This window comes from Camelus bactrianus, chromosome 25, assembly GCF_048773025.1.
Source record: "Camelus bactrianus isolate YW-2024 breed Bactrian camel chromosome 25, ASM4877302v1, whole genome shotgun sequence".
Classification (NCBI taxonomy): Eukaryota; Metazoa; Chordata; class Mammalia; order Artiodactyla; family Camelidae; genus Camelus; species Camelus bactrianus.
Genome location: NC_133563.1, coordinates 20,481,811 through 20,505,010, shown reverse-complemented (window position 1 = coordinate 20,505,010; position 23,200 = coordinate 20,481,811). Strand labels below are relative to the sequence as shown.

At 43.8% G+C, this 23,200-nt stretch overlaps 1 long non-coding RNA gene and 1 other non-coding gene across 3 annotated transcripts in view; both read left to right on the top strand.

Annotated features, from left to right (window-relative positions):
- The first annotated feature begins 406 nt into the window (after window positions 1–406).
- LOC141574992 (uncharacterized) overlaps window positions 407–23,200 on the top strand; it is a 118,384-nt gene continuing 95,590 nt past the window's right edge. For both annotated transcript variants that reach the window (XR_012502197.1, XR_012502196.1), the window contains exons 1-2: window positions 407–1,747; window positions 15,517–15,656. This is a non-coding gene — a long non-coding RNA (uncharacterized LOC141574992). The remainder of the gene's footprint in view (window positions 1,748–15,516; window positions 15,657–23,200) is intronic.
- On the top strand, window positions 17,836–17,908 carry TRNAA-AGC (transfer RNA alanine (anticodon AGC)). Its single transcript has one exon. It is a non-coding gene; the product is annotated as a tRNA-Ala (tRNA).

Genomic DNA, 23,200 nt, shown 5'->3' with positions numbered 1-23,200 from the left:
GAATTTTAAAGACATGCAACTTCTAGAAATTTCTATGTGCAGCTGCTGGTTAGTTTACTGAGCCACCATGAAGACAGAGCAAACACCCTGCCAAAGTTTAATCATAAGCTGATAGCTGTAGCTTGGAAAGGGGAAAAAGAAGGTCTGACTTAATAAGCTGACAGATAAGTCAAACCCCCACAAATGGTAATTTACAGCTGCAAAGGGCAGTTTTTTAAAATCACCCTAGTGAATTACATGTTTCAGGAAAAAAAAAAAACCAAAACAAAACAACTACGTATCTGAAAAATTATGTTCTTTGGTAATCCTTTAGACACTATTGTTTTGGCCCCATTGCCTCACTAAGGTTATAAATAACACAGTCCTTCCTCCTTTTATTTTCCTAGGTTAGCTGGTTGCCGCTAGTTCCGGTTTCCTGGCTGTAATGGACCTGCATCCTGTTCCGCTGCAGGTGCACCGTCATCTCTGTCACCTGGAGGGGGCGCTGTGGGGTGTGGCTCACAGCTGCAGCCTGCGAGGTGAGGGACTCTGGGCATCCTGTCTCCTGGTCCAGCTCCCCATCACTTCCCTGCTCCGTAGGCCACCGTGTTGGAAGGAAGGCATGGCTCTTTCTTGCTCATTCGTTCCTGGTTGTCAGCTGTTTTCACAGCGGGCCTTTCTGCTGCATGTGGAGCTAGGAGGAGGGCTGTGGCATGTGCAGGTGTGCCCCACAGGAGGCTGCCCTCCCAAGCTGTGCAGCTACCTGGGGGGAAGGGCACCTTCGTCTGGTTTACACAGAGGAGCTTCCTGGCCTAGTGGAGGGGGCCGGTTAGGAGTGCTGGGGACCCACGGGAGAATCTTTGTTTCAAGGAACATCTTTGTCTCACTGCCGTGTAGCCTCAAACACAATGGCGGTGGGATTTAGGGCCTGAGGTGTTTTCTGCATTCTCACATGAGTTTGGCTAAGCCGGGATTCTTGAGAACAACGGTAACAGCAGCCTTGGTGACAACGCCAACAGCAAGCAGTGGCAGATTGCGTTGCCCAGAGGTGGCTGCAGCAGTGTCTTCACCCTGCCTGTTCTTCCAAAATGTGCACCTTCCAAACCCCCATCAGAAGATGGAGTCAAGCTCTCTGTCCCTGGGGTCCTATTTGTGCTTGGACCAATAGACCACGTGGATGAGACACTGGCACTCCCAGGCATGGCCCTTGCCTGGCCTGGCAGCTTCCACTTTCAGCCTCCGGGAGGATGGCTGCCAAGGAGAGAGTGAGACTCCTGTGTGACCACCAGGTTGGGAGAAACCCAAGCCGTGTGCGGAGGCCCTGGAGGACGAGACACCATGGGATAGAGGGGACTGGGGAGGGGCGAGGGTGCAAGGGAGGGAGGTGCGGACACCTGCATGAAGAAGCCGTCTTCAGGTTTCCCTGGCAACCCAGTCGAGCCTTCAGATGACTCCAGCGCCAGCTATGCTCTGGCTGCATCTGTGCAGGAGTCCCCGAGGCCAACCTGCCCCGCTGCAGCCAGTCTACCCACAGAATCACAAGAGAGGAAACATTGTCATTTGAAACCACTAAGTTTTGGGGCGGCTTGTTTGGCTGCGATGACAACGAAAACACTCTCCAAGCCTCCTACCACTTCCTCTGAAAATAAAACTCCACGTTTCAAACTGAATGCTCTTTGACTTTTGCAACTTTATGGCCCGGAACCCGAGTGAGGGAAGAAATGAAGAATCTAGGATGTGACGGAGGTCTCGCTGGAATAGACAGCCGGTAAGTGGTGTCCTGGTCTTCTCACGAGCTGGGTTTGAGGCCGGCTTTCCTTACTTCCTAGTTTACCCTGTTTCTGCCTGTCCCAGTCTTTGACCTAAGAGACGTGGGAACATATGAGTCCTGTTCATTCATGTATTTATTTAGGTGTTTAGTTATGGATGTGACAGTACTGAGAGCCCAGGGCTCTGGTGGGGAGTCAGAGAAAGGGAAGCATCTTGCCTGCCTCTGTGAGACTCGCCGCTGGGCAGGGAGACGGTGCGTGAGGATAAGGAGTGCCAGCACATGGGGGCCACAGGAAAGGCACATGTGAAGCATTTCAGAGGAAAGGAGACTTCCACCCTCCCTCTCCTGGGCCACACAGAAAAGAAAACGTGAGGGGACCTAACCGGGTTGAGTCCACACCGCCACTCTGTGCCTCTGACGCTCTTTGCGAGGAGCGAGTCCTGCTTTGTGGTCGGTGAGGATGGAGCGTTGGAATCAACGGAGCGCCTGGCCACAGCTCGTTAGCGGTGCCGACCTGGGAACCAACTTCCACCTTGACGGTTTGAAACCACTTTCCTTCCCACTCCACCCAGACACCTCCAGGCTCACGTTCCAGGGGCATTTGTGGTCTGACATTCTTGATTTTCCCTGCCTCGTGTCGTTTATGAATTGTTTCGTAGGTACCCAGCTGGCCTCCTTAATGAGGCTGGAAGTTTCCTGAGGGTCTTATTCTTTGATTCCTTTTATGGATGGTATTGGAAACTTAGAACTCAATAATCACTTAACAGTTGATTGGTGAATATGGAACTGGATTGGACGGGTCACAAAAACTTAGGAAGAAAAGGATTCGGATACCAAGAGAAAGTCTTAGAAGTATTTCGTCATTTGCAGAACCCCTAGCATCTGTCATGGTGGGGCTGAGCACTTTCCAGCCATTAACTTATAGAATCTTTACAGCTCAGTAAAGTAGGTACATCATGTCTTATTTTACAGCTGGGGAAACTGAATCCTCAAGGTTAAATTACCCTGATCAAGATCATAGAGCTAGTTAAGTGGGAGGCCTGGGTTTCAAATCCACGGTGATTCAGTCCGGAGGTTTCTGCTTCCACCACGACATTCTGTCACCTTACCTTTGTGAGTCCGATGTGCAGATCAAGTGGGGTTGTCTGTCAAAGGCAGTGCAGTTTTTATGTATCTGGTTTCCCAATTTCCCCAAACTTTCCAGTTCTAAATCTTCTACGCTTGGGCTTAAATTTAGCAATCTCTCGTTTCCAGCCCCTAACTTAGTTTGGATATCATATCTAAAAATTTGGATCCAACGTGTGTATTTCTTGGGGAAGCAGAAAAAGTGCAAACCTTCCAGCATCTGTTCCTTATAATTGCTCTGCATTAAATTACAATTTTGGATTTAAATTAGAAAAAGTGCATTTTGGTACCAAGACTTTGATGTGGAAATGAAGGAGGGTAAGAAGTAACAGACACCCTCTGTATTATTCTTTAATAGAGGGAGATGTGTTAAAAAAAAAAAGAGAGAGAGAGAGAGAAATCAAAGTCAAGGGAAGGAGCCCCGGTACTTGTTCTTAGCCTCTGGAGGAGATGGTGGAACGTCAGACTTATGTTGGTGTCGAGGACCAGAATTTCTACGTGTTCCCTTGAATCTGGAGTGTTTAGCCCCGAAATTTTACCTCCAGTGCTGCCCGATTCATATTCTCAATCTTCTCCTGGTTGGGAGACCCTAGTTGAAGCTGATATCACTTGTCCCAGCACCTCCGTCCTTATAAATCAAGTTAAGGTAGCAGGGATGAGAGAAACTCATAGAAACAATAAGAAAAGGACTAACTGGACAGAAATATGAGTGAAAGATGTAAGTGGGATGTATTAGATTTGTGTACAGCATGGGCTGCTGTAACCAAGTACCACAGGCTGGTGGCTTAAACAACAGAAATTTGTTTTTCACAGTTAGGAGACTGGGAAGTCCAAGATCAAGGTGCCATCAAGGTCAGGTTCATTCAGAGACCTCTTCCCTTGACCCATAGGGAGCCAACTTCACTTTGTACTACGTGATCTCTTTTTTGTGTGAGCATGGGGGGAGAAAGGGCAATCTTTCTGGTGTCTCTTCTTACAAGGATACTAATTTTATCAGATGAGGGACCCACTCTTATGACCTCATTTAACTTTACTTCCTTAGAGGCCTTATCTCAAATTTAGCCACATTGGAGGTTAGTGCTTCAACATGTAAGCTTGGCGAGGGACATAAATATTCAGCCCATAACACAGGGCAGTCACACAAAGAGTAATACAAATAGTCAGTAAACATGTATTATTGATTTTTAATAACAGTAGCAATAGCCAACATTGATTTGGAGATTCCCATATGCCAAGCATTGTTCTAAGCTGTTGACATCTCATCCCTCATGAAGTTCTTATAGGAAGTCTATGACAAGGTAGTTTTCCACTGTTATCTCAGTAGACAGAAGAAGAGCCTGATGCACAGAGAAGTCAGGCAACTTGGCCAGGGACACACAGCTAGGAAAAGGCAGCTCCAGAATTCAAACTCAGGATCTGGCCCCGAGTCCATGCTGTCGACAACTTCCTAAGATGCTTAGACTTAACCACAGGGAGAAAGTAGAACAAAAACCCAGTTTTTAGCCATTGGATTGATTAAAAATGAAAAAACTAGGTATAGCTAGTGCTGGCAAGAGTGCAGGGAAAAGGACATTTTTACACACCTTTGGTGGAAGTGGAAACTTTTGAAGGGTGATTTGACAATGTCTGTTGAAATTAAGTATGTGTGCTTTTATCCTTTGAGCCAACAATTCCACTCCCGGAAATTTACTTACAAAATTAGGCCAAGGTGTCAGTGCAAGAATATTCATTGCAGCATTGTTTGAATTAGTCAAAAACCCAAAGTTAATATAAATGGCAATCAACAGGGCAGAGTTTAAAGAAACTGATAATTTGATGAAATGAGGATCTGTGAACACTGATGTGGAAATGGCACACACGTTTGCTGATATGTGTACTAGTTTGTTGGGGCCACCGTAACAGAATCGCACAGACGGGGTGACTTAGAGAACAGAATTAGATTTCCCCACAGCTCTGGAGGCTGGAAGTCCAGGGTCAAGGTGCTGGCATGGTTGGTTTCCTCTGAGGCCTCTCTCCTTGGTTTGCAGACGGCCACCCTCTTGCTGCTTCTTCAGATGGTTGTTCCTTTATGCATGTGTGCCCGGGGTCTCTTTGTGAGTCCTAATCTCCTGTTCTTAAAAGGGCCTCGGCCAGACTGGATTAGGGCCCACCCTAAGGCCTCGTTTTTTACCTTATTTTCTCCTCTAAAGGCCCCATCTCCAAATACAGTCACGTTCTGAGGTATTGGGAGTTGGGATTTCAACACAGGACTTTGGAGGAAGCACAATTCGTCCCATAACATAGATGAAAAAGAAAGATGGATAACCTTGCGATTAGTATAATCTTTTATGTGTAATTTAAGATACATGAAGGCTGATATATGCATTGAAAATTTGTCTGTAAAGCTCTCCAAAGAACTCTTACACTGACTTTTGGGGTAAGAAACTGAAGTGTGGCTGAGGGGTAAACGCCTATCTTACTTTCACACCATTCTGTATTTAATACTCTCATCACATAGAAGCATTGCTTTTTATTTTATGTTCAAATGTCAGCAGAGCTACCTACATAGTAGGATTATGCATCATTTTAACTTTTGCCTTAAATTTTTCTGTTGACAATCTTCATAAATATTGTTAAAATTTAAAAAAAAATTCTAAAAATGGAGCAACCAACAAATTGAGGGGAAGTGAGCTGCATGTATGTGGAGAGATTTAGTGGCTGATGGCTAACTTTCATTGTTTTCAGTGTGCTGTGGTATACTGACGATCTTTGGGGAAAAAACCAAAAACTTCTCAAAGTTTCATAATCCATGGTCCCATCCCCACTTTTCTGGTATTATTTTGATTTACAAAATTTTCTTGAAGGTTAACCTACTTTAGGGAAGTGTTGTGCCTTCTCTTCACTGGAAATAGTCCAAAAAGAAAAAAAAAAAAGAATAGAGAGGTTACTATCAGCTTCTGACTGCCTGCATTCTATTGATCTGCTTTAGGGATTTAAACATAGCAAATTATTCATCACTGCCCACCTTCTGTTACCATCAGGTTCCTGGGTCACCTCAGATCCTAAGCGTGTTCATTCAATGTCAAAGAATTTTAGCATATTCAAAGGACATGTGATTAGGAGGGAAATCCACCACCAAAGAAAATCTACACACCTTTATCCAAAGAGAAATATCGATCCATCATTTTTCCATCATTTGCTCCCGGGCATTGACATGCTTCTACTTCGCTCGAAGAGCAAAGAGACTTTTAAATTGGAATAGTTTCACAGTTTTGCCCCATGAGGAGAGGAAAAGGGGAGGAAATGACATTTACTGAGGGCTGACCATGTGCCAAATGCTTGACTTCTATTCTTTTATATTCACCTTTATAGCCACCCGATGAAGTGAGTGTGATTATTTCTCATTTACAAATAAGGAAACAGAGTCAAAGAGGTTAAGGGACAATTTCTAGCGATTGGACTGTGGAGGTGGAACCAGATGCATCACCAGGCCTTTGAATTCAGAAGCACATGTTTATCACAGCCTCTCCTGACAGTTCACAAGCAGATTCTCGGCAGGGACCCCGGGCTACCGGGCCTTGGGACGTGGAGAAACGGAGCAGGACAGTCGGACGGAGGCCTGGGCTTTCCTTAGAAATAGGACCAGGGGGAATCCTCGTTCAACTCAAGGGAGACGCTGGTTAGAGCCTTGAGTGGTACTGCTGGAGGGCCTTCCTCTAACCCCTTCCTTTGACAAAAGGGGGAAATGAAGCCAACAAACTTAAGTGAATCTTACCTATTTCTTGTATCCCCAAATTCTTCTTCCTTTTTGTAGATTTAAAGAATGAGCCCTGCAGTGCAGGGGGATGGTTTGCCAGTGGATTCTCTGTGGCCTCATTTTCTTCTTATCAGTCCTTTGCCTACATCTACTTTAGTGTCATCCCATGTTTTTCATTCAAGATTTCAGGAAGAAATGAAACTTTTAAAACATTCATTTATTTTATTATATATATTCTCAAGGTAAAAAAAAAAATTTAAACTATACAGACATATAAGACAGAAAATGAAATTTGATGTCATTTCTCACTCCAGAAATAAAAATTTGGTGAGTAACCTTCCAGATGCTGTGGTATAAATGAATACACCCCATACTGAAGCCTGAGGCAAAAGGAAAAGTCAACAACACTGATCTTGCCTTTGTTTAAAATTGTGATATGTTGTTCATCATGGCTTTTCTTTTTTTTTTTGCATTACTTTGATTTTTGAAACATTACGTTGAAGTATTGCTTATCTTGATTGATGAACTTTTTGGCACCCCTTAAACTTTGCACCTGAAGTGAATTCTGTTATTCTCTTGCCTCATTCATCTCACCCTAGCCCTGGCCCTGTATTATACACATTATTATTAAAAAGCTCTTTTTTTTGCCTTGTTTTATGAAATAAAAAATAATCATACTATAATTAGATGAGTTTACACATCTACAGCACTGACTATATAATTCTATAGAATCTTTGTGACTTACATATGCTAATCCTCATAATAGCCCAATGGGGTGGGCCCTATTTATATCATTTCCATTTTGCAGATGGAAAAACTGAGGCCTTGAGAGTTAAAGTGCCCCAGGCCTCACAGCTAGTAAGGAATTTGGACTTAAGCAGCGGGACTCCTAGAGTGTGTGCTGTAACCTACCATGTGCTCCTCTCTCTCTCTGCTCGTTGCACACGTTGTCCTGTCCCCTACATGTTTTTCATACTCTATCATAAGCATCTTTCAATTTCAACATGGAAGAATCTACCCCATCTTTGGATCCCCAATATAGATGGAAATAGCAAGAAAAAAAAAGCCAAAACAAACCTCTCTCAACAGCACCTTGACAAGCCTTCCCCTTAGCCAGTGCCATTCCCCCCAGGCCTGTCTTTTGCCTATCAAGACCATTTCTCTCAAGTGGACTTTTGACCCTTGTGGCTGTGGCTTCTCCTCTTTTGTGCCGATACTCTTATTCTGAAGATAATTTACCAGTGCCGGCAATCTGGCTGCTGTGTGTGCAGAGCAAGCAACCTCTTCACGAGCTCAGGGGAAACATTTGGAGCACAGATTGCAAAGCACCTGAATTTGAAATGTTTATTTCTTGGCTGGCTTTTATTTTCTTCCAACTATCAAAGGAACTCTGGCTGAAGTTGACGCATTAATCACTTGTCTAATTTCATTTCTTAAAACCTAGTTATTTTTAAATGATAAGTAACATGATTTACTGCCCTTTTTGATTTAGAAACCTGTTCAAAATGCCGAGTGGTGTCTGCCTCTTTGTTTGCATAGTCTTGAGATGCTTTTTCGTTTGCCTTTTTGTGATAATTAAATGCTTATCGTTCTTTCATCTAAAATACTTGTTCATTATTGATATAATTCATGTGCTCCAGACCATTTAATTTAAGTATTGGTTATTTCTAGTAAAATGCAATATAGTTGGTGTCCCTAGGTAAATAGGCTAAGAGAAATACCCTGACCTGTTCTGGTTATTTTGCAAAATATTCCTTTCCATTTATGAAAATCCCGTGATTTTATTTAGCAAATCCTGTGATAAATAAATGGAAAAAGCAAGCAAAAAAAAAAAAAAAAAAAAAAAAAAACCCCAAACCCCAAACCTCTCTCAATAGCACCTTGACACCCACTCCCCTTTAGCCAACTCAGTTCCTGGGTGGCTCAGTTCCTTGGTCAAAGTTTGCACTCTGATTTTGCCGTGTGGAACACTGATCACAAAGGGGTGTGTGTGTGTGTGTGTGTCCCTTCAAATCTTTCATGACTTCTTATGGTCTGAGTAGGTAACAGGTCAGGCAGAGTCAGGTCCCTGTAAGCACCAGGAGGTAAGAACAGAGCCTGACTGGCTTGTGTGTATGACCATGTGAGGGTGGTTGGGATGTAGGTAGTGGGCAAGTTAGGTGGACTTATGGGCTGAATTATGCCCACCCCCCAAATTCACATGTCGAAGTCCTAACCCCTAGTACCTCAGAATGTGATGGTATTTGGAGACAGTGTCTTTAAAGAGGTAATTCAATTAAAATGAAAAGACCATGACTGGTGTCCTTAGAAGAAGAGCTCAGGACACAGGCACACCCAGAAGGAAAACTGTGTGAAGACCCAGGAGAAGCCGGTTCATCTACAAGCCAAGGGGAAGGGCCTCAGAAGAAACCAACCCTGTCAACATCTTGATCTCAGATTTCTAGCCTCCAGAATTATGAGAAAATAAATTTCTGTTGTTTAAACCACCCATCCTGTGGTACTTTGTCTTGGCAAACTTAGGGATCGAATTCAGGTGGAAAGTGGCTAAAACAGGGTAGACTTCTGAAATGAATTCCATACATTTTTGGTACGCTGGTCAAGTGGACGATCTCATGAATTTTACTGTCCCTGTAATTTACCTACCTGTAAATAGATTTCCTGTTCTGGAATTGTTGTGATCCCCCATGTTTTAATGAAGTAGCTTTTATAGCCTCAACGGACTCAGTGTGCTAACTGGTTGGAAAATCCAGTGAATCAGCTCTGAGGAATGGGCTGAGGGGCCGAGCCCTCCTTGTAAGGCTGCCCCTGGGGGAGAGGACACCACTCCCATTGGGATGGAAGGGCGAGAGAACATGGCTCTCACACGACAAGCGTTGTGGGCTCAGCCTTATACACACGGTCTCCTTCTGTTTTCACTACAAACTTATGTGACCTGTTATATGATCTGTATTTTATAGATGAGAAAACTGAGGACATGGCAATGATAAGAACTTGTCACTTAAATAGTTCTGCCTGTATCCAAGCTCATCTTGTTTTTTATTGCACCACCATACCTCTAATTTCTTCTTTTTTTTTAATGTTATTGCTTTGGTTCCTATGATGCTAATTTTATGTGCCAACTTGGCTAGGATACAGTGCCTGGTTATTTAGTCCAATGCTGGTGGAGTAGTTACTGTGAAAGTATTTTTTAGATGTGATCACCATTTATAATCAGTAGACTTTGCATAAAACAGATTACCCTCTATTTATTGGGTGGGCCTCATTCAATCAGTTGAAGGCCTCAGAGCAAAGACTGAGGTTTCCCTCCGAAGGATAAATTCTGCCTCAAGACCCCAGCACAGTAACCTGCTTGAGTTTCCTGCCTGCTAGCTTGCTTTGGGGATTTCACACTCAAGACTGCAGCTTAAGCTGAGTTTCCAACTTGCTGGCCTGCCCGACAGATTTCCAACTTGCCAGTCCCCACAGCTGTGTGAGCCAATTTTTAAATTCTCTCTCTCTCTGTCCTATAGGGTTGATTTCTAGGGAGAATCCTGAACTAATGCAAGTCTTTAATGAAATCGAGTCTTTGGTTTGGAAGCTAGGAAGTTTCAGTATTGCATTAGACTAAGTTACCTGCTATAACAAACAATCCCCAAATCTCAGTGGGTTGGACACAGTTTAAATTTTATTTCCCACATATCATGATCCAACAGAGTTTTGGCAGGCCGGCCTTCTCCATGGTGATGAGGGAACCAGGCTTCTACCCAGTGGCTCTTCCATCTTACAGGGGTCCTGTGGTTCCTTGCTGGACCCTCTACATGTGGCTGGGAGACGAGGGAAGTGAGCTGGAGTCTCTCAGGAGGGGTGTTAGAGGCCAGACCTGCAGGCGGCACACACTTTCTCCCATATTCCGCTGCCCAGAGCTCCACCACGTGGGCGCTCCTGGCTCCAAGGACCCTGGGAAGAGCCCAGAAATGAGAGGAGAAACCCGTGTTTTGGAGAATCACTGTCACCCCCAACAACTGCCAAACGTGGCTGCAGACATGCAGAGGGTGGTGGGAGGAAGAAAGTCAACAGAATAAATGGTGGTTGTTTTTGAATGAGGACACAGAACGTTTCTGTGTGTCTATTAGCTTTAAAGTGAATTTGTGGATTTATAATTTTAATTTATAGATACACGATCTTGATCAAAGGGACCATAGTATTCTTGGCCTGGAAATTACCAAAAATTTACCCAAAAAATTCATTTGGAAAAATAATGGAGTGTACATCCAAAAAAAGTTTTGAGCAAGAAGAGCAGTTTAGGTGGAAATCTGTTTTCACCAGATATTAGACAAGGATGCAAAATAACACTTGGCAAATGAGATACCACATAACACCAGCAGGTAATGACCAGTGCTGGTGACCTTCTAGAAAAATGAATAGGGTCATATGCTGCTGGTGGCATGCTTGCTTGGTACAAATCTTTCAAAAAGCAGTGTGAGGAGATATATCTACAATATACATATTTAGCAGAAGCCATAAAAAGGTTTCTACATTTTGACCTAGTAAGAGTGACCCTAGGACTTCATTCCTAGGGAAAAATTCAGCTTAAAAAAAAAAAGCTATATGTAAGGATATATTCATTGCATTATTAGTCCGAATAGGGGAAAAAAATTGGTGTGAAGTTTACAAATACCTAGTAATTATCTTTAATGAGAGTCCTTCTCTTTTTACGTATACCAACGTCTTACCAGCCACTGCTAGAGTAAGAACTGAAAAACAGAGTTTGGCTTTAAATTGACAAGGAAAAAGTGAGGCCGAGCCTGGCTGTAACTGAGTGTCTGCTCACCACTGTGGAACCATATCATCTTTGTAGATGTAAACATAAGTTTCTTTTTTTTCTCTCCGTGGTCTGGAAAGTGCACCATGGTCATTATTAAGACCATTTTCCTAGCTCAAAAAAGCCTCAACCCCGCTTGCCTTTGGAGATTCTCATGAGGGAACAGAAAAGAAATAAAAAGATTAAAGGGAAGCCCAGCCTCCCTTATGTTTGCCCTCGGCAAACAGAGGTGCCCCAGGAAGGAGACCGGGTGAGGCTCTGACAGATCTGGGCGGTGATGTGCGTGTGTGTGGAAGACTCCGACAGGGACAGAACCATCTGCTCCCTCTTGTAAGTCATGGGCATCGTGGTGGATTTACCCCTTGCCCTGAGATCTGTGAGGTGGGATGCTTGCCCCTTTGCTGGGAGCATAAAGAGGCTCTGGGCCCCCTTCCCTTCTCCTTCTCACTTCTTGCTGAGCAGAAGCTAATGTGTAGAAGGTAGTGGGGAAGGATTCCAAGTGCATACGGACCCCCTTTGCCTGTAGGATGTCCGTAGTGGTGAATCCACTGGGTGGTGCTGGTTGAGCGAAAGGGCAGTGGGTGGGGGGGGAGCCCCCCTGAGGTCCTGGTCTTGCTGACAGAAGCAGGTCTTCCCTGGAGGCGTCTGTCTTCTCTTCCGCCCTCTCCTGAGCTATGACCCGGAGACAAGCCCCTCAGAACTCCTAAGGTTCTTTGAGGAGTCAACCCAGTGGCCTGGCTATCTAATACGTTTTTTAAAAAAGGTCTCTTTGAAGAAGACACAAGTGGGAACAGATTTACCAAGAGAAGTGGCAATAGAGACAGAAATCATAACAGCAAACACAATAATTATAGGATTGCCGAAGACACAATAACAACTTTTCCAGTGCCTCCCACCGTCCTGGCCGGACTCCCTGCTTCCCGGGCCCCGAGGCCTGAGCTCCTGTGGTCCCTGTGCGAAGTGCTGGCCTCTCCCCGATGGTTCCCCGGGCCCTGCCTGAAGTCCTGGGCGGCCTCCCCCTCCACGGGGGCGGTGGGAGCTTTAAATAAACACGGCCGAGGGGAAGAGAGGGAAATAAGAAGCCTGTGTTCTTACACAGCACACAACAAGGCTCCTTGTGGCTCCAGCACAGGGAGCTCCCCTTCCAGCTGTCCTAAACATTTTCTCTTCCAAGAAAGCACTTTACAAATGATGCCTTGGACAACAGGAAGAGCTCTGAGTCACCAACCACACGAGGAGTCGGAGGTTTGGGAAGTCCCTCAGTGCTGGGGGAGGCAGTGGTCACCTTGGAGGCTGGGACACGGTGTTCCTGTGGTCTCCAGGTACCAGCCAGGTGCTGGCTTTCTCTCTTCTTCTCAGGAGGGTGCTGGCTTGGCGGTGGGGCCTGGCTGCCCCGCGGGCCCAGGACCTGTGTGGATGTCTTAGCTTTGCCAGGTTAGCTGGACATCCTTTGTTCCGTCCCTTCCTCTTTCCCACTCCTGGCCTCTTTCTCTCTCCCTCCTTCCATCTTACTTTTATTTAGTGAGCATTTACTATGCCCAGAATACCGTGCTGGACATCCAGGAGGCTGCAAAGAAGTGAAAGGCATGCTTCCATCTTCCAAGGAGCTGGAAGCCTGGTGCCAGAGACTGTGACCTGGACTAGGAGTAGAGTCCTTGGTCCCAGAACGTCTCTGTCACAGACCTCAGACAAGCCACAGAACACTTTTTGATTTCAGTTTCCCCATCTGTAAAATAGGCGGGCCATACAAGGTTATCTCATCTTTTTCTAAACTCTGTTGAACTTTTATGGTGTCAATTAAATAGTTCGTCCACTTGGTGGAGAAAGATGGCATTTCAGAGTTCCCAGAGAAGGCTCTGTGGAAGAGACGGGACTTGAGTTAACTCCCAAACAATGGGTAGGGAATATCAGCAGAGAGAAAACAACCCACAAATCCAGGAGACTAGAGGTGTTTGGGAGGAGGAAGTTACGAGGATGTTCCAGGTTAGGATAAGCGGAGGAGAAATTGAAAGGAAGGGACAGATGAGGCAACTATTTTTTTTTAATTTAACTATAGTTGATTTACAGTGTTAGTTTCAGGTATACAGCAAAGTGATTCAGTAATACATAAACATACATACATACATATATACATATATATATATATATATATATATATTTTCTTTTCATATTCCTTTCCATTAGAGGCAAATACTTTGAAAGATCCATCTTGGATATGGGGAAATGAGAGAGAAAAAGACACACAAGTGGTGTATTGATTTTAAGCACAGACCATCTGAATAACTGTGGTATCACTGATGGAACTGGGAGACCATTAATGGAGTCAATCTGATGGGGAGATTCTTTTTGTTTTGTTTTGGGTTTTTTTTGGGGGGGGGGTAATTAGGTCTATTTATTTATTTATTTATTTTCAATGGAGGCACTGGGGCTTGAACTCAGGACCTAAGCATGTGCTCTACCACTTGAGCTACACCCTCCCTGCTGATGGGGGAGATTCTAAGTTAACTTTCAGATGCATTGACTTGAGACGAGAACAGGACATCCACTGGAAATGTCCAGTGTGCAGTCCAAAGTGTATGACTAACCCTCAGGAGGAAGGTCGGAATGGTTTTCAAACACTGGGGAGTGTCTTGGTTAGAGGTTCATGCTGAGGTGATGAGGCTGTGTGTGAGCTTTGACAAAATGTGAGAAGGGAGAGCTGAGGGTTCAGGGATGATGTCTGGGGAGAAGAGAGAAGAAGACTCAGAGATGAGTGGAACCAGGAGGAGGGAACTCACTTCCAGGCAGGTGGGGAATGTGTCTGAGACCACCCCCGAAATAAAGGAGACCTGAGAAAACGCTATGGGTTGGCAAACACGTGGTCACTGTCGCACTTTCCTGATTTCATAGTTCCTTCTCTGTCTCTTATGAAAATGCCCGATCGTACAGTTAGGGAAGTTTGGTAGAATTTGTTTCTCTCAGGGTCTTCTTGCTTGTTTGTGTACTTGCACAAGAGAACCTGGAGGAAATTGAATTGGAGTGTGGAAAACACTTATTTTAAAATACTATTGCTATAAATTTATAGTCAATTTAGTGCCTGTGACTGCCTCATTCCCTAAACATTAGTATCCAAGTTGAGATTGAAACATACAGAGTATTTTAACTTTGGGGGAGAGGGCATGCCACAGGCCACTTTGGATATCTGAATCAAGAACGACCCTTCTCCCCAGAAAAATACACAAAAACTAGCGTACTAATTTAGGTGCAGTGTACCCATGTGGGCCGTGTACCCAAGTGATGAACTCTTTTTTTTTTTTTTTTTAAATGGAGGTACCGGGCATTGAATCCAGGACCTTGTGCATGTTAAGCACACACTCTACCACTGAGCTATTACCACCCACACCAAGTGACGGAGTCTTAAACGTGATCCAGCTCCCTACATTATGTAACCTCTCTATATCTATTTTTCTTATTTGTAAAATAAAGACAATCATTTGTACCATGAAGACTGAATGAACAAACACAAAGTGCTCAGAACCAAATGTAGTGCCTGGTGAGCACTCAGTAATTCTTATCCGTTCTGGTTCTGTTTATTAGGTGAAATTTCCTCAGCTCAGTGGCTGTTCTCCAGACGAAACTCTCCTTTAAGTATTCTTTCACTTACTCATTCACTCATTTACTTATTCACTCATTTTCTTTCTTTCTCATTTTTTGGTATGTATATATTTTTATTGAAGTATAGTCAGTTTACAATGTTGGTGTCAATTTCTGATGTACAGCATAATGCGTCAGTCATAGATGAACATACATATATTCATTTTCATATTCTTTTCACCATAAGTTACTACAAGATATTGAATATAGTTCCCTGTGCTGTTCAGTATGAACTTGTTCTTTATCTATTTTATATACATTAGTATCTGCAAATCTCAGCCTCCCAATTTATCCCTTCCCATCCCCTTCCTGCCCTGATAACCATGTTTATTTTCTATGGGAGTCTGTTTCTGTTTTGTAAATAAGTCAGTTTTTTTTTTTTTTTTTTAAGATTCCACATATAAGTGGTATCATCTGGTAGTTTTCTTTCTCTTCCTGGCTTCTTTCTCACTTTTTATTAATTTGTTGTAGGATCTAGGAAATCAAAGGAAACTAAAGCTGCAACCCTCATCACCAAGAAGCTCTCAACCGAGTGATGTGTAAACAGACACTTACTTTCCCCCAAAGGTTTCAGTGAGTGTTGGAGTTTCAAGTAAGAAAAGAGCAAAGAGGTAAGTTTGGAGCCAATGACAGGTAAGATTTTAGAAGATGCTTGTAACAGATTACATGCATTAAGATCTTAATATGTTTAGAACCCACTAATTTGTAATTGATGAGAGTGGAATTAAACCTTCAGTTGAAAAGTGGCAGCACCTTCTACTATTCTTAGAAATGAAGTTTGTTAAACGAGGAAATCATACAAAGAACCCAGGAGACCATCCCTTAGGTACCCTATCGATAAGACTCTGGTTTTACGTCTGGCAAAGCATCTTGAAGCTTATTGTTGTCATTTGCTTACATTAGACTGTGAGCTACTGGAGGACAGGGAGCTGAGCTCATTCAATTTGTGTCTAATACTGACTAATTCGTGGTATGATTGTGTTTAAAGGGGGAAAGAACTTCCCCCTTCACTCTTTAAGTCATTGTAACAGAACACATTTACATCAAACTCATTAAGACAAAATTACCAGTGATTATCTCTTCATTAAGATGTCTACCTGCCCAACACCTTGTTAACCTATGATTTGTGTTGTTCTAGAAAGTATTAAGACAGCTTTAAACATAGCAAATAATTCAGAAGTTTCTTTAACTCTAAATGACCTTCCCCATTAGATTAAATTAACAGAATGCTCATATTTACTCTTATAAAAAGCTTTTATCTTAGATGGAAAATGGAAGAAAAGCCTTAAGAATTTACTTACCTTTGGTGTTTTGGGGGTTAATAAGGGGCTTCATTAAACATTTTTTAAATTTAAATTCCTTTGAAATCGTTTTATGTACCACTTGAGTCCCATTATGTCTTTTTAATATTAGAGCTGAACAAGCTTCTGAATATAAAATCAAACTGGGATTTGCTTCTGAACAATATGAAGGGAAAAACAGATGTTTTTTTTTCATGATTGTATCTGGGTTTATTAGGAAAATGTACTTTGAGTAAAAACATTTTTCACAAGAACTAAAGACAAGGTGCCCAATTTTACTGAATAAGGTAAAATATGAGACAAACCCCAAGCCTCTCGGTCTGGCTTCTGGGTCTGGATCCAGTGTCCAAGTTCAACTCACTGTTCTGTTCTATCTTTCCACGTCTCCCTAATCATTTCCTCCCATCTATGAAGACACGTCTGTTAACGTTTCCCCGAACTCAGGTGCTTTCCAACCTGTTGCCCCTGTCCCTCACAGCTCACTGAATTCCTCCCTCAACCCCAGGATTTCACATCCAGATAAAACCCTACCATCCTCTGGAAAATATTCTCATTCCTCACTAGATGCCATTTGGAAATTATTCCTCCACCGGTGCTTCCTTTTTAATGAAGGGTTATTGAGTGATCACTCCAGGCTGGTCACTGAGTTAAGGGCTTTACTGGCATTTGCATAACAGCCCTACAAGGGAGGTAATGTTATTAGCTCCATTTTACAGGTAGAGAAACCGAATTTGAATTGCAAATTCATTTTCTCAAGATCCTAGCAAGGAAATGACAGAGCCAGGGTGTCAACCCATCTCCAACATTGAGTTGGAATGATTTTGAGTGAGCAGGTGGCACAGAGGAAGGGAGCAGGGTGAAAATGACAAAAGGATCCTAACATCAATCCTTAGGGACCTAGAATGGGTTCGGTTATAGTACAAAGCCCGCTTGATCTCAGTTGCCTAATGGGATGCGTTCCATTTCTCATGTAACATGCGCCATACCGGCCAGCAGGGGTCTCTGTAATCACTCGGGGCTTCTACTGGCATAACTCCTTCTTGATAATTACTTGTGAGATCACTGCAACAGGGGAAGACAAAGAGGAGAGTCTTGCACCTGCACTTTAACTGTTCCCCTGGAAGTGACTTACACCACTTCCACTGACATTTCATTGGACAAGTAAGTCATGTGGCCAAGCCTCATTTCAGGGGGGTGGCAAGTGTAATCAAACCATCTTCCTAGAAGGAGAAGAACCAGAAGTAGATGGTGAGTGGCACCCAAACTACCCCCGTGCCTGTACAGGCTTAAGCGGAGTGTGAGTCCTGATCAGCACCGGGAGGGTGAAGAACGTAGCGTAATGCAGTTTGCAGGCACAACGGAGAGACACAAGTGGAGCTACCACATTCTGTTCCCCTCCAGGATCACTTATTCCAGTGGGGAAAGACAGAGAATTCACTGAGAAGATGCCCGGAGAAAACACCATCATTTATAAATATTATCATGGGGAGGAGGGTATAGCTCAGTGGTAGAGCGCATGCTTAGCATGCATGAGGTCCTGGGTTCAATCCCCAGTACCTCCATTAAAAAGTAAATGAATAAATAAATAAACTTAATTATCCCCCTCCAAATAAAAAAAATGAAAATATTATTATAAAAAAGTATTTCTTGCTCACCTGATTATGCGAACCAAGAGCAATTATGTGGTTGCATGTTATCACGGGAAACAAACTCCCCTGTGTTTCTGTCCAGGCTTGGTACGCACAAGCTTCCGGACCATTTTCATCTCCAAAAAGTCTATATGCAAGAACTCTTACTCACAACCCACAGTTCATAAAATTTTATCAAGTGCCAACATTAAAACCAATTTACCTGTTTCCCTTTAAGTATCATTTTGTGGCTTTTCTTTTTCCTCTCCTCAAAGTTTGAATTAAGAACCCTCCTTAGTTTTGGTTGATAAGAGAGCTTTCATTTTTCCCATCTGATTAATGAGTACTTCTTCAATGATGTTTCTCTGGAACTGGAAACAAAGTGATTTGAGACAGTTTCTGATGCTTCCTGGCTTGTCATAAAAGTAAGAAGTTGATAGACTTGAATCCATTCTCTTCTATCCTCTTGTCTTCTTCCTCATCCCTTTTTCTCCTCTCATTTCCTTCCCTCTCCTAGCCTCACACACTTTCCCTTTTTCCCCTCTCCCTCCTTATCTCCTATACAGTCATCATTTTGCTAGTTTCAAATGCACCTTCAACTGACCAGGTCCGCCTTATTCCCAACGTCGGTGCCTCCTGTCATTTTCTTGGGGGCACCCCTCCCTGTTCCTTCATGCCAGTCTGTGCCCCTGGAATGAACGTCGATAGTATAAAGCACTTTCTCTTCAGAGCCGTGATGAAAATGGATTTCTGTGATTATTTGTGAAGTTATTGTCTTTCCCCCATTGAAACTTCCAGCCCCGCACATGCGGGCGCCGGGGTCCTTGTGTTCATTTCTGTGACCAGAGATGCTCCCACAACACTGGAGGCAGGACAGGTGGTCAGGGACTCTCTGGACCCCTCTTCAGTCAGCAGCGCTCTTACTGCCCCCCAGCCTTATGTTTGGGTGACTTGGTGGCTGTCCGGAGGGTTGAGAGACACAGGCTAACTCAGATGGGGATGAACTGATGGCAGGGAAGCCCTGTAAAACTGAGACCAGCAGCAACACGAAGACCTGCTCAGCACCATCCTGGTTGAAGTGCTGATGCTTTGTGGACATTTTAGACCCATGTAAGCTTACGCCCTCAAAACTCTGAAGCTTAAAAGTGGTATTGATGGAGTGGTACACGGGGGGAGAAGAGGGAGAAAACCCCATTTTTTCCACCAGTTACGTCAGGTCCTTTTCTGCCTGCCAGCACGTCTGATATGATAGTCTGAAAGCACCATTTTCTTGGTAAAACAAACACAGACTTCTCTTTAAAAACACCTTTTGATACTTTATGAGTGGGGCTGGTGTATGTAACCGATCAAGACCAACATATGGCTTATTATGACATTTAGCTGATTAAAATAGTCTAGACATAAACTTGAGATTTCAGAAATGTTTAAGTTAAGTAAGAAATACATTTTAATGTACAGTAGATGTGTACTTAGTCCGAGGCCACCTGTATCCCTACAGGAATTCCAGAGCAGGAAGTACTTTTGACTCAAGAAGTGTGTCTGAAAATTAAGGTTGTAAATTAACAACAGCTTGTCTATTAGATTATTTCAGCCATAAAGGACTCAGTATGTTTCAAAATGCTCGTGATTTTCAATACATTTCTGTGGCTCGATTTAATAAAGAGTGATGCTGGGAATGGCTTTGGCTTGAAAGCCTCCAAAAGCACATTTTTAGAAAATCCCAGAGAATAAATAGTAGCTGCTAGTTAGGCTGTGGTAAAACACACCTGTGGCTAATGGAAAAGGAAAAGTTTGAGCTGCCCCTTGGCACCGGCCTCTGAGCCCGCATGGCGTTGGGGGTGGGGGTGGGGGGGTGCTGTGGCTTCGTGGTCAGGGCCTGGCCTCGGCCCCCAGGGCCGGGGACGCCGAGGGCCTCGTCCTGCCCCGTGTGCCCTGGGCACAGCCACTGTGCTCTCTGGTTCTGTTTTGCTGGTCTGTAACTTGTGAATAATGAGGTCTAATGAACACATGGGGTGGCTGCGAGGATTAATTGGCTAACGTTTAGGGCCAAGCACTTTGAAGTGGAGCATCTTATGATTGGTGGTAGGGCCATCCTGAGGTTTGGTGTAGGTTGGTGATTTTTGATTAGTTTCTCTGTCAGTGTGACCTCTTCTGGGCATGGAGGGGGTGAGGTCGGGGAAAGACGTGAGGGTGGATGAGTCATGCTCCTCTGGCTTTTTGAGAAAGAAAGAGATCAAAGAAGAAAAGAGAGGAGGAGGAGGGAGGAAGGGAGAGAAGAGAAAGAAGTAAAAAGAAAGAGTAAGAGTGAGAGAGAACACTTCTGAGGTCTCTGAGGCCCAGCTCCTAGGTGGTCTCTGAGTCTGGGAAATGCTGGAATTGATTGGGACGGGACCAGGCTAGAACAGAACGTGGCATTTTTGCCTTTCTCCTGCAGCCAAACTGTTGCGCTGGCAAGAAGACTTAGAGCTCATGGCAACCTGAAGCCCACTGACTGGCCTTGTTTTGCCAAGGGATTAATTCTGTCCATGCATGCGAACTCTGTTAACCTCATCCCTTCTAAAGTGCTCAGCGGCTGGGACACTGGCATGGTGGCCTGGAGAAAGAGGTCCTTCTCCTAGTTTATGAGTTATGGTGTGACTCTCAGGGGTACTTCATTCACCTCACTGGTCTCCTCCCTTGAGACATGAGAAGGATTGGATGAGCTGGGGAGGTGTAACAGTTAGCTTTTGCCGCATGACAAACCACCCTGAAACTTTGTGGCTTCCAACAGCAAACATTTATTTAGCTCGCAGTTCAGTGGGCTGGCTTTTGGGGTTAGACCCCTTCGGGTGGTTTTGTGGGTTGGGACTGGGCTTTGCTGACCTCAGCTGGGCTTGCTCATGTGTCTGCGGTCAGCTGGTGGGGCAGCTGGGGCCAGCTGGCTTACAATGGCCACGTCTGGACCAGGAGATGACTGGAGCCTTTCTTCCCGAGCACCCGCACCCTCCAGTAGGCTAGCCCGGGCTGATTCACGTGGTGGTCAAAGGTTCTAAAAAAAAAAAAAAGTGGAAACTGCAATATCTCTGGAGGCGTAGGCTCAGAACTGGCACGGTCAAGTCCCATAGCAGCCCAGACTGGAGGGCGGGAAATAGACGACCCTTCTTGATGGGCACAGCTGCAGAGCATTGTGGCCAATATTTTCTTCAAACCACCACATCAAGATAAGGGATAAAAATTAGGACTAGTAGGAGAGCAGCATCTATTTTTTTTTTTTTTAAATTCACCTTTAAGAATTTGAGGTTGCAAGTCCTGGCTGCTGTTTTGAATTTCTTATGTGACTTTAATAAGGTTTTCAACCTTTTTGTTCATTGTAACCACTGTACTAGGTGCCTTTGGCTTATGCATTGCTAAGAAAACTGGCAAGTAGTTAACGAGGATTTTATAGAGAGATTTGCATATCCACGAGGCCTGCTGAATAATGGACATTCAGTAAATAATTATTGGACACAAAAATTAATACACATGTCATACTTAGGTCTTTTAAATATTTTTTGCAACACAAAATTGTACTTACTGTAGAGATTTAGAAAAGGAATATTAAGAGATGAAAGTAGAAGTCATCTTTTACTCCATCACCAGTGGTAATGATGTATAATTGTTTAATTTTTTGTTGTAGTTCCTATAAGTTTTTTTTTTTTTTTTCCAGTGTCTATGTGGGTGTGTCTGCGGCAAAGCTGGGATCGTACTGGGATACTGTTTTTCTCATCTACTCTTTCACTTTGATAAATAAATACACATTTACCGCCTCATTTTTGATGCCTGCCCAGTATTCTAGTGCACACATGGGCAACAGTTTACTAAACCTATCCTCCCGTTGCTGGGCATTTAAATATTTTCTGGCTTTTAAACAAGATTTTTAAAAACATCATATGAACACTTTAGTGCCAGATTCTTTGAAAAGCTTTGTGGTGTATAAGAAATGTTTTTGGTCTTTGTCTCCGGTTTCTGGCACAGGGCTCCTAAAACCCTTGGAATTTCCCGAGTGATAGGAATATCTTTCATCATTCATAAGTTTATGCTAATGAGGTACATTTGAGTTTATGCTAATGAGGTGAGTTAGGGTGGGGACCCTACAGAGCCTCGGGATGGAGCCAGTTACCAGAAAGACCAAGGAATTAGAAGGTTGGAACTTTCAGCCCCACCCACTGAGCCCTGAAAATGGAAAGGGAGGCGGGGGTGAGGAGCTGCCAGTTAAGCTCCACACGAACTCTTGAACAAGGGGGTCTGAGGGACGTCTGGATTAGTGAGCAGCACCCACCTGTCAGAAGGGTGGCATGCCCTAGTTCCACAGGGTTAGAAATGCTTGTGCTCTGGACCCTTCTGGATCTCACCCTGTGCACCTTTTCATCTGGCTGTTGATTAGGATGCTTAATAATAGCCTTTGTAATAAACTGGTAATCTAGTAAGCAAAGAGATTTTTTTTTTTAGTGTAAGAGTCATCGTAGCAAATTAATTGAATCTGAAGAGGGGGGTCGTAAGACTCTTTGATTTATAGCCAGTGGGTCAGAAGCACAGGCAACAACCTGGACTTTTGACTGGCATCTGAAGTGGGGGGATAGTCTTCTGGGACGAGATGGGACGCTGACTCCAGGTAGATCGTGTCAGAATTGAGTTAAATTTGTAGGACGTCTAGTCGGTGTATTCTGAGAATTGCTTGGTGGTGTTGGAAAACATTCCACCATTCTTAAATATTTCCTTAGGATATATTTCTAGAAGTGGTGTTGCTACGTCAAAGGCTAGGTATATTTTAAAAACTGTTGATTCATTGTTAAAAAAACCAGAAATTTCAACCATTTGTTTACACATGACTTACTGATAAGAATGCCTACATTCTTTGGTCTACCGTGTTCAACACGAACTTGCAAATAGCTCTGAATCCGTCTGTGATGACTCCATATCTCTTTGGAGGTTATACAGCTCTCAGAATGACTGTGTAAATTGCAGAGCTGGGAAGGATCCCGAAGGTCGTTAAGTCTGACCCCACAGGCAAAGCTCAAGTGCTAGCACCTTCTCTCCGTGTTCATCGTAAGGTATTGGGTTTAAGAAACACAACCCTGTAACATTAAGGTGTATCTGACGAACATCAGCCTCCCTTAGGGCTGCGGAGCGTGACTGAGTTCCTGCTCTTTCTAGGACAGGGGAGGAAGGAGAGCAGACTTCCATGTGGCCCTGGTTTCCAAAAAGGAG